Raw genomic sequence first — 16961 nt, 5'->3', positions numbered from 1 at the left:
GATTCTCCATCACTAGAAGTAGTCAGATCACAGCTGGACACTTTGCTTTTAGAAGTAGAGTCTATTCCAAATGAAAATGATTTTAGGGAACTTTTACACCGGGCTGTCAGTTTACGTATAATCTTCCTCCAAATGCAAGGTGCAGCCATGAGCAGGAACACTCCTTACTATTCCTGGGCATACAGCCAATTCAATGGTTTTGATAGGACATAAATGGTGTGCTGCTAACAGCATTGGGCCAGCATTTCCACTGCCAGTTTTATTTACAGCCTTGCCATGTTGATTAAACATAGCCAGTGAACAACTCCGGCACAAGGGAAAGGGGCAGAAGAACTAAATGTTAGCCACTATCCGTCTGAAAGTTTATTTTCAAATGGTTGCAATGTTGTGTATGGTACTGCCAGGCAAGAGCAAAATCCTGCCATCTCTACTTGTTCCTCATTGAGACAGGGGTCCTGGGTAAAATGTCTGTAAAGACAAACAAGAGTTGGTAGTTTATATTCAGTCACCCAGAACACAAACTGATGCAAGCCACAACAGTATAACAGAAAGACAGACAGATGTGAATAAGGACTGTTGCAGATTCAGGCCCCATTTGCAAGAAGAACAAGAATTTAAAAACACATTACTACCTTAATGCTCACAGATTTTTTCAAAGCAAATTGGTCACCTGGTAATACCTCTTGCTATCTGTAATCCACATGAATAGAAAACGAATATCCAAATGTAAAAAATCTGAAATGCAATACATGCATGTGTCACATTTGAACAGTGATGAATGAAGAGCCTTTCGCATGGTAGGACAGTAGAGTGACCTTTTCCACTGTATTAAGCTTCCACTACACAATACCAGCATTAGACTCTGCTCTGCAACCAACTTTGAAAAGTATAAACTGACATCTATCCCAGAAACATTAGTTTCTGAGGCACTGAGCTGGGAAGTTTACAAATTGGTGGAGGAAAGCAAATTTTTGTTTGTTTTACAGGGAGACAAATATTATTCAGTGAAATTCAGCCTTCAGAGTAAAAAGACTCTAGTGACACACATTTTAGACCTTGCTATTACTCCCAGGGCACTCTGAAGAGGTAGCAACTGATGGAATCAAAATATTGTATGTTTTACAAGATTCATCTGATAAGCTTCTTCATTCTAACCTTATAGTTGCTGTTTTTTTTTTTTTTCCCTCTTTTTTCTAAAGAGCCATCACTTCAGTCATTCATCATTCAAACTGACACCTTGACATTACATGGTGCCTATGGGTATGTGCCAACCAAAATTACAACATAGGAATAGATAAACCACAAGTACAAAATATTCAGAATCCTTATTACTGTAATTACTGTTGTAATTGTTTTAACAGATGTTAAAAAATAAAAACACAGTAAGAGCTGGAAGAGTAATAAAGGGATTAGATTTCACTGCCATATTCATAAGCCTTAAATAATGAGCGGAAGGAAGGAAGCAGAGGATAGAAAAATAGGAGAAGAAACATCCTAACTCCTCACTGAAAGAGAAAAGTCCCCAAAAGAACCATTCACAGCTTATTTGTTCATGTCACTAAATTTTCATTCATCTTGGATTCTTCTTGACCACATTGAAAAGTATGTCATTGCTCCCTTTAACTGTAATAGATTTTGGTCAACTCAGGAAAGGTGGAAAGAGTGTGCAAAAGGCTTGTCCAAGCATTCTCCTTTCTTAAACAACCATGATGGACTCTTCAAAAACTACTGTATCATCCTCTCTGGCTCTGGTAACAAAACATTTAATTCCCCACTGTTGTCAAACAACGTGTTTAAGACTCGTGTGAGCAATGAATGTTAAAAAAAGAAGTTCTTTTCCAACAAAAGGAAAAGCTAAACTGCAAAGACCTTTGAAGGAAATGCTGCACCTCAGTGCTAGTATCTTTGATCTGTGATTGGTACCTTTAACAGAGGTACACTTGACACTTTAAATATTGATGAGATATTTGCTGAGCTGCCATTAAAAGCCAAGGCTTCACTTTCTAGTGAAAGAAAAACACAAACTTCAAAGACTCTGTAGGGGTCCTGATCTCAAGAGCCTTTAAAGAAGCTGAAAGTATATCAAACCAAGGGATGGGGGATCACCCCATCTTGGTTTGATATGCTATCACATCAGTTGTTCTACGCAATTGTTGTGAAGTATTAGAAAGTGTGAAGACTCTTTTGTAGTTACCATTTTACTACCTAGGGTGCAAGAAAATAAAATCATCCTCTTTTTATCACAATAGAACATGTTAACAGGTAGTATTTATACTACAAATGCCTTCATACATTTCTGTTCTTTGATTGTGTAGATAACCAATTTATGTTTTACTAACTTTTTCTGAGACACAGGAAAAATGCATCTGAAAACTTCTGACAGTTTAAAGTCCAGCAACCAGACAACTATGTTCAAAGCAGCCAGTAGAAGGTGAAATTTCACAGTCATATGCATAAGCACACTCTATGCAGATGAAGTAAAGGTGAGTGTCAAGGGCCAATAAAACATTCAGTTGAGTTTTCTTGCCTATTCCACTGTGATTTCATCCATATGTCCACCCAAGCTTCATTATTATTAGTGCAACTATGGGGAAACATATGCTATATATAGAAATAACTATCAAGGATAAAGAACAAAAAAGTTAAGCTACTAGCTCTTTTTTACATGGAAGTAAAGCAGTAAGAAAGGTGAATGAGTGGCTGTTCTCCCTCCATGTGAGCTGAGCAAGGCAGAATTAGAAACATGAATTTAGCTGAGACAGGAGAAGCATTGTCCAGTTTATTTCTCCACAGAGTAAGGGGAAGTATGGGTGAACTTGAGTTGTTAGACTGCATGCCACACCTAAACTGAGTACACTGCCAGATGCTCATCCAGCCATGTATGCTCTTCTGAAAGAAGTGAATATAAAGTAAATCTCTAATATAAAAGACAACATTGTAATCAAAAAAAATGCATATCTTTAATTTTGAAATTAATTACAAAAAGGAAAAAAAATAATTTCAAACAAAAATGATCAAGTTGTGAAATGTTTTTTCAAGCAACACCAAGTATACTTGGCCAGGAGATAGTGCCATTTTCAACTCTGAGGAAAAGAGATCTGAAAATTCATATTATTTTCAAAAGTTTAATTTTACGTATTTTATTTTCTGCTCAATTTAAAAAGGAAAAAAAAAGAATAAAAAATAAATAAATAAAACTCCACAGAGCAGTGGCATCCAGTAAACAGAGACTCAACACTTCACTTTTTACTATAACTTCAGGAAAAGACTTATGGAATAAATTCTGAAAATAAGATATATCTAAGCAATCACAGATGGTATTCCTAAGACTTTTATCCAGTACCCCACATGCAAGCCTGGACATTATGTGTGCTCCTGCTGGCAGCAATTTGCCTAAGTGCTTATGCATAGCACTGTGCATATATTGTAGTCATGTTAAGACATTAGATCTTAAAATAAAAGCACTGGCTTCAGTATTAGCATGTGCTAGAAGATAAAAGCAAGAAAATTAAATCATCTTTTTGACTGACATTAAATGAGAAGTGAACTGAGCAAGAAAAAAATGACTTTAATTAATAATTTACTTTATGACTTTTTTAATTTGGATGTAGAAATGGAAAAGATTAAAAATGATATAAAATCATACCAAAGAAGAGACAATAATACTATCTGCACTTGATATCACAGTGCTATGAGAAGTTACCTGAAAAAAGGACCACTTTAGTTAATCTTCTCTATTGAACAGGAGAAAAATATGGACGTAGTACAGTTAGACCAACATATTATGAATCTTTGCACATTCAGAAGTGAAACTTGTTATTCTGTTTTCATACACATTTTATTCCTAATAACATTTTCTTCAAAGCAATCTCAATTTACACTGTGAGTGAGAGAGCTTATTTGCATTTAGAAATGGAACGAAAGGTATGTGTTATTTTACAGACCAGTCAGGAAACATTGCATATGTTTTCTTCACAATGTAAACCAGCTGCATTTTATACTGAATCACACCCTGAAAATGGCTGTTCACAAACACACAAAAATTTGCTAGAAAGACATTTTGGGATTTTTCAAAGAGCATTCATAAAATTACCTTTTCAATTCCAATCACGCTAATAAAACCCAGAACCTTGGTGCCAGATCCTAAGCAGACAAATGGGCAAAACTTGCTTTTGTGTGTTAATCTTATTCCAACAGAAGACCATGTGTTTTGGTAAAGATTTGGAGTTTAAAAAAAATAAAAAAAATAAAAAATCCCCCTACTACACTGAAAAGCTAATTTCATTAATTTTGCTTAGCAGAGATTTAAAAATTGGGTCCCATGAAATAGATATCAACCATTAGGTGAATATTAGACAATATCTGCTCAGCAGTACTCCAATCTTATCGCCGCCCCAGCTGAATCAGTATAATGCTTCCTTTTCACTGTGTTATCTCTTTAGTAATATTACATTATTATGGCCAGATCATCAAATGGTGGAAACTGGCAGAGCACTATTGATTTCAGGAGAGCTATACTAACTCACACCAGCTGAGGTTCTGGCTTTCTTAACATAAATGCATTATAAACTTAAAACCATAGCTAGAACTGTGTGGACAAGCTACATGTAGTTGATACACAGGACACCAAAGCAACTATAAGAGGTATAATATAAAGAAGCACATATGAAGAGGCTTACACCGAAGAACAGACAAAGCAGCTCAGGAATCTGTTGTTTTAAATATGAGGGGCATAGTTGGAATGGCTGAATGTTGTTTCAGATTGCTCAAAAAGATTATCTTCAAATAAAAACTGATGCAATTTAAAGTCGGAGCCACCTGCAGCAATGAATTACAAAGCAAGCAGCAAGCACCATTGAAGCAGATCATTCAAACAATAAATACAACTAAAATTATCTGAATACCTTTCAAAGACAGAGAATGAGCAGCAATTCTGTTGACGCAGAACAATTTAAATACAGGCATTCAAAAAGAAAAGTTGCAAACTTTTTTTTTTAAAATAATAAAGGTGCACACAATGCACTTTCAGAGGATGTTTCCATTTCCTTACTCTAGTTACACTAATTTTGAGTGATTTGGTGGAAATCAAACAGTTGCAATGCCATTTAGACAGTATAGAGCACTCAGACTCTTACAGAAATAGACAATAGTGTTCAGCTTCCTCTGTATCATATTCTAGTACATTTGCACCCATTAAGTAATGCTTAGTTTTGAAGGTATTCCTGTGGTGTCCTAAACTGAGGACTTATATACACCAACAGGCTAATGTGCAAATTCCTATCACTACTGATGGACATTTAAAGTATAGATAAGCTCTGTGAGGTAGGTGGACCTGTTTCCATGGACTTCTAAAATGATCGATTTCTCATGAAATATTTCACACCCATATGCATCACAGATTTTGTTATACAATATTATTCAGTGGCTTACAACAAGATTCACATTTTGATGTCACAATATGATTGCTGATTTTAAAACATTCTGCATATCACAAATACAATTGATTATGGAAAAGCCACAAGCATAATTTTGGGTCTCCAATTTCATATCAAAAGAATCTGATTCACATATTCCTGGGCCACAGGGTAATCCTTACAGCTGTTTGGAACCTCTCTACTACAGGCAAAATTGCAGGACATATTTTATGCAACTGTTAATATGGCACATGCCTAGAGTATCACATGAGGCAGGATGACAAACGATGGATCAAAACAGCAATAGCCAGCCCAGCAGAGGCATGGCCAGACCTTTTCATTTACTGAAAATAAATAAATATATATATATATATATATATATATATATATATAAATACTGGGAACATTAAATTGCTCCAGGTTTCTCTTTTAATTTAAATTTTCACTTGGAAGCACAAAGCACACACAAATATACACAAAAACATAAAACAACAGCCTCAAAATGCCCAGAAGCTGGGACAAATTATTCTTCATCCTTCCACAGACAGAGTGGCATCAATTCATGCCACCTACAAGTAAAACTCCACAGTTAGTGCTCCTTACAGGAGCAGCAGCTACTGTAAAACAATAAAATAAAATTTAAATAAATAACATTTAAATAAATAAAATAAAAGTAAACATGGATTATAGTTACATAAGTGAAATACACACACGCACAGTGCCACATAGGGGAAAGACAAATCTTTCATAATTCTGTGAAAAAAATTTAAAGTTAATAAATAATAAACATATATTAAATACCTAAACAAATACATATATATAAATATATAAAAAAATTTTAAAGTACCCTATCAGGCTAAGAACAAAAATAGCATGTGGGGAACATTGGATGGCTATAAGCCCATATAAAGAGAGCTGTCTCACTGTATGGCATATTGTGTATTCCACACATATTAAATACAGGTGATCATTAAAGCCCCTCACTTGAAATGTTTCAAGTATATTCCTTCTTTACTTATTTTTAGGCAGCAGCTGTTTTGCTCTCCACGAAGTAAGTGAGATATTTTTTAAGTCTGCTATTATTTGTACTTATAAAGCACCTGTGCAAGGAAGGGCCTCATTAGCAGAGCTGACTCTCCTCACAGAGGCTGGGATTTGATCACAGCTCTATCAGTAGGCACCCTTGGGCCCAGCTGGGCCCTCCTGAAGTCACCTAGGTCCACTTTTTCCCTCTCTGAGTGCCAATGCAGAAGACTGTCGCCAGGCCTACACCATTCATGTCTAAAAAATAAAAAAATTTCCTTCTACGACAAGATCACCCATCTAGTTGACAAAAGGAAGCCAGTCGATGTAATCTTTCTGGATTTCAGTAAAGCTTTCAATACTGACTCTAACAGTATCCTTCTGGACAAAATGACCAGAACACAGTTAGCTAAAAGCATAATAAGATAGCTGAACAGTTGGTTGATGGGTAGGGTCCAGAGGATTCTTGTAAATGGAGTTACATTAGGCTGGCAACCTGTCACTAGTGGGAGACCCCAGGGCTCCATTTTAGGACCACTCCTCTTTGATGTTTTCATAAACGATCTGAATGAAAGACTTGAAGGTTTTTTGAGCAAGTCTGTGGATGATACCAAATCGGGCAGAACTGTTGACTCCGTCAAGTGTGGTGAGGCTTTGCAAAGAGATCTGGACAAAATAAAGAGCTTGATAATCACCAACAATATGAAGTTTAACAAGAGCAAGTGTTGGATTCTGCACCTGGGGAGGGGCAACCGTTATACGTATATGGTTATATATACAGTAGCCTCCAGGTGTTGATAAAGACTGGGGGACAAGATGCTGAAGAGCAGCCCCACAGAAAAGGATCTGGGGGTTTTGATCAACAGCAAGCTGAACATGAGCCAGCAGTGTGCCTTGGCAGCCAGGAAGGCCAACCGTACCCTGGGGTGCATCAAGCACAGCACTGCCAGCCGGGCAACGGAAGTGATTGTCTCACTCTACTCTGCACTGGTGCAGCCCCACCTTGAGTACTGTGTGCAGTTTTGGGCACCACAGCGTAAGAAAGACATAAAGCTGTTAGAGAGTGATACAAAGATGCTAAAGGGTCTAGAGGGAAAGATGTATGAGGAGAGGCTGAAAGTCACTTGGACTGTTCAGCCTGGAGAAGAGAAGACTGAGGGGAGACCTCATCGCAGTCTACAACTTCCTCATGAGGGGGAGCAGAGAGGCAGGCACTAATCTCTTCTCTCTGGTGACCACCGATAAGACCCAAGGGAATGGGTTGAGGCCGTGACAGGGGAGGTTCAAGCTGGATATCAGGAAAAGGTTCTTCACCGAAAGGGTGGTTGAGCAATGGAACAGGCTCCCCAGGGGAGTTGTCACGGCACCAACCTGGCTGAAGTTCAAGAAGTGTTTGGACAATGCTCTCAGACACATGGTCTGATTTTTTGGGTGGTTCTTTGTGGACCAAGGAGTTGGGCTCAACGATCCTTGTGGGTCCCTTCCAACTCAGATATTCTATGATTCTATGATTAAAAGAGACCAGAAAATTCAAAATCCAGCTGGCGTACAGTAGTTTTTAGTGGCACTGAAGAGCACTTGGAGACATGGCTAAAGACAGCAAAAGCTGACAAGCACACGTGGGTTTAAAACCATGGCTAACATTCTTGTCTGTCTCTACACCAGCACTGCCAGTACAGAGAAACAAAGAGCTGTAAGCTGAGTAGTCAAGGGTCTCATGATTAAAGATATGCCTACAAAGAACTTTCTATACTGAATAGAATGTGTGGACTACTCCTAACCACTGCTTATGACTCAGTTGGTCAAAAGTTGGGAGCTTTTAAGGCTGAACCTGCTCCATAAGAAACTACAGAACTTAACGAATTGGTTCAAATTGATCCATGCATGATATTGGGAAATTTCAGAATAGTATGAATAATGTTCTTACACAACCTTACTAACACTAACAGTCATACTGCACTTATTTTCTGTTGCAGATGAGGAAAAACAATGTATTATTCCTTTCTGTACCCAATATAAAGACAGACTTTCTAAATTGCTCTGGAGGAAAATAAATATGAATGACTTGATGTTATTTTTTAAAAAGTTTGATTGAGAAGAGACCAAAGCATTCAGAATCTCGGCATGCCAGTTTTCAAACACGGAGTAAATATTTCTGTAATAGTATTGTAACGGGGCATCACATTCTAGCTAATTGATATAATTTTTATTGCTTGATTGAAACATGGGTCCAACAGTTCTGCAGATGGATTTTTTTACCTTTTTTTTAAGCACAAAGGCTAATAATTAAAAATTGAAATAAAGCATAATGAATGTCTACACAGCTATCTAAATAATTAATTGAAACTTCTAATATTTTTTCTCTGCTAAATTTTCCTTTTTGGTATGACTGCATAAGCTGTTATACAGACATCTCCCCAGACATTTAAAATACATTTAGCATGACTTTTATTTTTCATTTGGTCATGATCATACATATTCTGGGGAGAGTCCTTTCTTTGTTGATAAAATACACTACGCAGGGTGGGGAAAAAAAAAAAAACAGTGATGGGGGGAAGTCTCTTTCTGTATGCCCCATTTGAACTCCTATAGCAGCAGACTGCCAAGATGTAGCTCCATTTGGGACCACACTCCAAGTTATCTTCAAGGTACAACATGGTAATGAAGTCTGGCTGGCTACGCTCAACTAGAACTGCACTGAATCGTATGCAAGATTTCAAATTCAGTAGCCTCCAGGTGTTGATAAAGGAACTGCACTTTTCCCTAATCCCAAATGATATGGGCCAATTTAAATTTGACATGCGCTTTTGAACATACAGGGACAAGACCTTTATTACAACTGTACAGATGAAATTAATATATGTGAGGAGATGGCAGGATGCAGAGAGAAAGGAGCATCTACCTTTTTTGCCAATAAATATGATGTCAACACAGCAGAATGCACTTCCATGTCCTCTCTCAAAGGAGCTATTATAATCTTCAGTAATAAACTTCTAATTTGATGCTTAGAGGTTATTTTTTGTATGACAAATAAATGTCTGCTTTCCAGACTGTTATGAATCAAAGCATGTAATATACAACCTAGGCTGGAGATGACAAAGATCTATTCAAGACATCTACAGAGTGTTCCTCGGCCAATGCAAGATTGCTTCCTGCAGTCTTCTAGTACTTTCTTCAGTTTACTTTTTAAAATCTCCAGCACTGGATATTTTGCCACTTTGGTAGGCTCTTCTGGTATCACAGAAATTTAAGTTACAGGACATTATTTTTAACCATTAGGCTAAATTATTTTCTTGACACTAAGACCTGTATTTCTACCACCTTTGCCTCATAGATAATTTTTTTTATTGATTTACATCCAATCAAAAAGCCATTTTCCCTTGTATATTAGGGTTTTTCCTTCCCATCCTTCTCTCACATTGTTTTCTTTCCATCTTCCCATACCCCTTTCTTTTTATAATTTGCTTTTCCTCCCCTCTCTCCAGATAAATCTCAATTTATTTTTTTCCTTTAACTCTAATTGTCTTAGAATGATTTATTCTTCCACTCTAAGTGTTGCTTGCAACTATCACTAATTCAGTATCATCTGAAAATTTCATTAACAGGTTGTTTGCCTTCCCTAGATCAATTCAACAATGATTCACATATCTGATATCTTGCACATTTTGTATGTGTAAATAGGCAACTTCTTTTTGAATAGTTGGCTGGGCTTTGTCTTGAATTTTGAAGCAGAAAGTACCACACACAGATTAATTATTACCAGAGAGGGAGGACATTTGTAACATCCGTGAGTTTTCAGAAATAGTAAGGGGTCTTTGAGTTAGTTTTGTTTGTTTGTTTTTGGCTTTTGGTTTTGTGTTGTTGTTGTTCCCAAACTAAGCCTAGGCGAGAGTTTAAAATTTAGGCATGTTATTATACTTAACCTCAAAAGATGTTCCTCTTCCTAACTACAAAACAGCGACCCCATTGCCCACTTTTACTTAGTTAGAAAAACTCTTTCTCTTACTAGTAAGAATGAGAATGAAAAAAAGAACTTCTCATTACCATTTCGGTGGCTGCAGCACATCCATTATATTTTGGGTACCAACATCTATGTATCTGGGACAGGAGCACTACTATGTGCCTACCTCAGTAACAAACAACACATGAAAAGTAACTACCAAAGCACTGAGTGACTTTGGTTAACTTTCAAAATGGACTTGTGTTGTTCCTCTTCAATATACTAGAACAAAACAGTATTATTCTGAATCTGCATTAATCTGGTTTGCTTTACAGTAAGTTATATGTTTCAGAAAGGCAAATGAGCAATTATTATTTCCTAGGTATGAATATTTACACTAATTCCCTCCTGATGACATTTAGGGAAGAATGAAGAAAAATGAAAGAGAGGAGTCAACATCATATTGGATAAACCTGGACTGACACCCAGGGAAGGCCAGAGAGTGTTGGCTTTCAATGCCAGTGCAGTGCAAGAAAGCTATTAATCAGGTACCCAGTAGTTCCATGTCCTCACACATCACTTCTGAGCTCCAAACAGTTCCTATAATAGCCTTAACAGCTTCCCCTAAGCAAGGATTCATGGCTTTTGAGGTGTCCTGTGGGAACCACATAAAGGACAAGGCCATCACAGTATGCAGCTCTTTTGTTGGTTTATTCATGCTCTTACCCTAACACTGATCATACAGAGATCCTTTGAAGCTGGATGGTTTGCACTGCACCTGACCTTTGTGGTTCCATTACTGACTCCACAACTCCTTTGCTAATGGACTGTTCTTCTTTAAGAGAGCATCTATATTCAAGGATGCTAACATTCCCTTCCTGACATGCTAGTAAGCCTCAAGGGTTTGTCTTGAATCTTTATCCTGCCTGGAAGTCCTGTAATCTAAATTAAACCTATTCCCACCCCTTCACCTTTCCCAGTCCCTGAATTGCTTTAAGCCTTATCCCTAGCCCACAGAACTCTTAATTGCTTTCCCCTTTCTCACAGCCTCTCTCATCTTCACATCCCTTTCCCACTGCCTCCAGCCTATATTTTAAGAAATTTCTCACCCAAAGACAGAGAAAAAGGGGAAATTAAAACAGATGCTCAAGCAAATGTTATTTATGTTTCCTTTATCCCCACGCAAACCATCAAGCAGAACCTCTAAACAGCATATGAACATCAAACAGCTTGATTCTGCTCAGAAATCCCTGTCCTGTGACATTCTAACAGGTTCTGCACAGTAGGACTCAACGCTGCTGTTGGTGTTTCCGCTCAGCGTGGAAGAGCACCCCTGTCCCACAGACCGTACACGCAAAATAGGTAGCAAAATAAAAAGAACTAAATTATCCTCATTTTAAAGACAGGAGGCTAAAGCACTGAACCAGCTAAGGAAAAAAAAATAAAAAATAATAAAAAGCATATTTTATGCCTGTAGTAGAATATTCCTTCTATGAAAAACATCACAAGACCTGTGTGATTTTTCACTTTGGTTTGCTGATATTCAATATTAGCTTTTTAATTTAATTTCTGTTTAAAAATTTTAGATGTTGAAATGCAAAATTTTAAGCAATTAACTAAAGCATTGAGAGAACATGCACTAAAACACCAAATGAGGGGCAGTTGACTTCAAGTACTTAATAAGACTTATCAGAAAATATCCTGAAAGAAAGACAAAAACGAGCATATGTTTTACAATGAGAAGCAGGTCACCTCAGAAGATACTTTTGTTATCACTATTGTAGTGAATGAAGCAGCAGGATCCACGATATTTAAATGTCGATCTTCAGCACTTTTCTTCATCTTGTCATGTATATCAATTAGAAAAAGCTACCATAGAGATTAAAGTATGCAAAACTTTACCAACACAAAACCCACGCCTTTAAGGATTCAGTGCATCATTCATTGTCTTTTAGTAAATCTGGGCCAATGTGTCCCTCCAGGTTGATTTAGAAAATGAACTTTTGAAGGGAGGAACTTCCCCTAACTGTATGCATGCTCATTGCCCAACGCAGCGGAGCTGTAGCCTTGCTTAGGATCTCTGGCAGACATTATAACTTAGGTAAGCTGTTGGTCAACTATGAGTTCAATAGGATTATAGCAAAACTCACTTGGGTTGCACTTCCGTTAAGATGTTTATTATTGCAGTTATTACTGTCTTTCAGCTTAACCTCTTCCCCTGTTTCCCCAATTTTCATCTGGGACCTTTTCTTTCAGTTGGCTTATTTCATGTTGTGCTTTTACTTTGGAGTTTCAACATATTGAAATAAACCAGTATGAATTCATCTCTTATCCCGTGGGAGTTAAAATGGAGCACAAGGGCCTCTTAATAACCCAGAAAGGCAGCTACCTCCACTTGAGGAAACAAGTAGCCACAGTGAGGGAGGTATACCTATGACACTCATTTTTATCCAGAGGTTTAAGTGGGTGCTTATTTGTTTTCCATCTCAGGACACACAGAGAGAAATTTGAGGTGCAATAGAGGCAGTAGATGTGATCCCGCTACCCTAAAAAACACAGGAAAGGGAAGTGTTATTCTTTTACTGAATCTAAGATAAGGGATCCATTCTGAAGTTTTACACCTGTGTCTGTGACACTTGTCATGGCTAGTACAGGCTAGGACTAGCTGCACCAATGTGCCCTCATCTTGCAAAATTTCCATGCCTCAACTGACATAGGTCAGTTGGGTTTTGCCATTTTTTTTATTTGTTTCGTGGTTTTTTTTTTTTCTTAATGCAAGGAGTGTTAAGTGACAAGCACAGGTCTTTGAAATCTACCTAGGAAAGGGCTTGTTATTATTTTGCTCAGGTATACTAAGCTTGATATTTTGAACCTTGGTGGTTTATTCTTTTCCTTAAATAAATATACTCCTACCGTGAAACGAGCAGGAGATGAAGTCAAGTTGTTGAAATGTTTCTCATTTCCATGCAGCATGCACAGTATGATAAGCAGTTAAAACTAAGCGTAATATTTAGTATTTGGTATGTCAACAAAATCTCTTTCACTGTCAAATACTTCAAAGTCCAACACAACAAGAAAATTTAAATGGGTTCCAAAATGTAAATACCTCGGGACAAGGTCAGGCAAGGTGTCAAATATTTGTGTGTACTACACAATTCTGCCTGATGAAAAACAAACAGGTGTGGAATTTTTTTTTATTTTTTATTTTGTCAATGCAATAGTAAAGGACAAATGTAGAAATCTATCTTGTACATGCATTTTTCTAGCATAAAAATCAATGTTTCTTTACCCATCATCCCAAGGCTAGTAGTTCGATTAGTTCAAACCCTATTGACTTCTGAAGTCTTGTCCACCTCCAAGAATTAAGGAAGACAAGGGTATATGCAGTCCTCCAGTCCTTAGATTCTGGAAACAATCTATGCCCCATTAAAAGCCAAAAATGCTGCCAGCCATACTAGGGTGAATATTGACATGCTTTAATGGAACCTCTTGCGTATACCAAAAACACAATGGCAGGGACTGTCTTATGACCAAGAAACTACTGTTTTGGAAGAAACTAGTTTTTTAGAAAGAAACTCATACTAGTTTCTGTATTGAAGGTTTTTTAGAAGTGATGGCATCTAGCAAAGGAAAGTCAGCAGCACCTGTTTCGTGATCTACAGTTCAAATTGTTAGTTATTAAGTAGACATGAAATAAAACTCTAGACTCATGGTCCATTGGTAAAAATACACTGCAACAAATAGGATTCTTGCCTGAGGTAGAAGAAAACTGAGCTCCATAATCTTTTGAAGCACAACAGCCTCCCCATGATAAACGCTTCATTTATAAACTGGTGGATGAAATATTAAGTGAAGTGCTCTGATAGTGAAATAATAATGTTCAATATGCCTGCAGCCATACCACCTCCAACTATGTTCCCATCAGGTCACACAAACTAAGCCAGGTCAGCTTATGTCAGTGTTTGAATCAAACACCTTCAGAAGAATGCAAGAGTTGCAGAAGTTTTACTGTGATTCAATTCATAACAGAGATCCTTCCTTCGATTCAGGTTATGTGTTCATAGTAAGCTAACCATATCTGAGTTATCTCTTCTTAAATTAATTATTCTTAGCCAAGATACACAACATTGCCAATTTTCTAAAATAGTTATTAAAAAGAAATGTTATTATCAAAGGCTGAAGAATCAGATTATTCAATTATTAGAGGAACTAATGTACCAGCAAAAAAAAAAAAAAAAAAAAGGAATTATTTTACAAGCTGCTAAATTCTGCCACCTATTGCTGCACTGTTACTCCCTTTTGGTTAACCAACTCAAAATAAGAATTATCAGGCTGTTCTACATGAAGGTTTCATGCTAGATCAAACTTAAGTTAGAGTTAATATTCAGGTAGTAAATGTTGTTCAACAACAACAGGCTTTCAGTAATGAGCCAGTATCTAAACAGAATGCTGAGCAAAATTGGAGACAGTCAAAGATATCTTTGTTTTAATCTTCAACACTCTATTGGTAAAAATTAAATGCTAAACCTTCCAATTTTTATCAAAAGGAAGAAGAAATAGACAACCAGTCTAACATTGTTTTAATGAAAGCCAAATCAAAACTTAGAGCAGCTTATAGAGCTATTTCCTAATGCCCCTTGTGTATGAATAGCCACATGAATCCCCACTGAGACCAGAACTACCTGTTGGCATGCTTCTTCTCCCTGTTCCTGGAAGGCAGCAACTAAACACAGCCATTTGCAGCTGGTAAGAATACCTGCCGGTCCTCAGGGAACAAACAGAGGAGAAGGCACACTGAAACAGCTAGCTTTGATGCTCTAAAAGGAGATTTGAAAGCTAGCATTTTTCACCTGAGACCAGAGGTCCCGTCTCACCATTAACGGAAGGAAGGAATGCCCAGTCAGGTAGGCAGCAATGCCACTAGCAGCTGCCTTCTCAAGAAAACTGTGCCAGGACAAAGGCATGGAACAGAGTGGGTTAAGAAGCTCAGCTGGCCATACCCCACAGCTCAGGCTGAACACAAAATCCTGTTTAGTAATTACCAAAGGGAGAAGAGAAACACCTTTCATGTTGGGAACAATTCAACGGAGGCAATTGTATTTTGTTTTCATGCAAATTTAAGCACAATATAAGGTCACACATAACAGGAGAGACAAATTACAAATAATTCTGATTTATTCTAGCCAACTCATAAACTACCACCACACTAGCATTGAACTATGCCCCCATGCCAGGCAATGGAAGTAGACCCAGATACACATTGCCTAACAAAATAAAAGCTAGATGTTTCATGCTTTATCATTTAGCAAAAATTGGTTATGAATTTCTTGATAGAGACTGTGATAAATATTGACAGAGTTTCCAAGACACATTTATGTTATATGGTTTTATTTTAACAAGAAAGAGATACTGAGCTTTGCTTTATCATTCTATTACAGTATTACCCAGAGTCTAAATTGCCTCTGGATGACCAAAATACAATGTTCTTACTACTGCTGCATAATGCTAAACACAAACCAACAGTGCCTTTTATAATTAAGTCCATTAATAGCTGACTTCCCTGCATTTACAGGAAGATGAACAAAATTGTCCTGATATTGGCCTCACAGGAGAAAGATGCATGTGTCTTTTCAGACAGTCTGTCTACCAATACCATCCTGTGGTAAGTGAAGTTGCAAATACATTTGTCTGAAACTAAGTAACGTCAGTTTCATTTAAAACAGTATATTTTGCCTAGATCCACTATCATCATTCCTAGTCAGAGAGCCATGCCTGCAGAGTACATAGAACTTTAATTTCAATCGATATGTGTGCACCATTTGAAATCAATATCTATAGAAGATATATTAAACTTCACTAGAAAAATGCCAGTAAATAGAGCCAATTATCAGATTTTTTTGTATATTCATGAAATAGGAATAGTCATTGTCAAGATAAGCAATCCATTAAATGAATGAATGATTTGTCTAGTAGCTGGAAAGATTTAATCTTTAGAGCAAGGGAAATCTATAAAAGCTGTGAAATCAACAATATATGCTGACCACAGAAATTCATTACTTTTAGGGAGACAGCTATTCCACAAAGTGATCAGCCTCCCTACAAGCATCTCAGTTCCCTCTATAAACATAAATTATGTAATTTCAGCATGAGATGTTTATGATGTCACTAAAGTGTGTTCTAGAATAGGAGATAAAGTAACTGGCTACAAAAAATAATGAACCCTATTTGTGACGTGGCCAAGATACGGTGCTTGATTTTCTTTGGAGATGGATCGGTCCTCTAATTTTAGATTCTTAGTATTGCTTCTTCTGGCATTTTGTAACAAAAATGTTGAGATGGTATTAATAGCGTCAGTGACAGTAGCAGAGACAGAACAAGCCAGGAGCTACAGCTGTCGTTATTCACCCTCTCAAAAATACAGTCCTAAATCCACTAGTCAGGATAGAAGCCTACCTTATAGCACGACTTTCCCAATTTCTCTAGTTTAGTGGAGTTCAATTACAAATATTTTTTATCCACATCAAAGACAGAGAAAGAAGTAAGATTTTTCTTTTAGTTTCTAAAAGTACTCGGCTGTCGAGCAC

The 16961-nt window shown here is 37.1% G+C and overlaps 1 long non-coding RNA gene across 2 annotated transcripts in view; it reads left to right on the top strand.

The window, feature by feature from the left end:
- The window catches only part of LOC118243635 (uncharacterized), a 57170-nt gene that overhangs the window by 31713 nt on the left and 8496 nt on the right, over nt 1-16961 (top strand). For both annotated transcript variants that reach the window (XR_004777297.2, XR_007708609.1), the window contains one exon: nt 15950-16039. This is a non-coding gene — a long non-coding RNA (uncharacterized LOC118243635). The remainder of the gene's footprint in view (nt 1-15949; nt 16040-16961) is intronic.

Source organism: Cygnus atratus, chromosome 8 (assembly GCF_013377495.2).
Source record: "Cygnus atratus isolate AKBS03 ecotype Queensland, Australia chromosome 8, CAtr_DNAZoo_HiC_assembly, whole genome shotgun sequence".
Lineage (NCBI taxonomy): Eukaryota > Metazoa > Chordata > Aves > Anseriformes > Anatidae > Cygnus > Cygnus atratus.
This window is presented reverse-complemented; position numbering and strand designations above follow the sequence as displayed.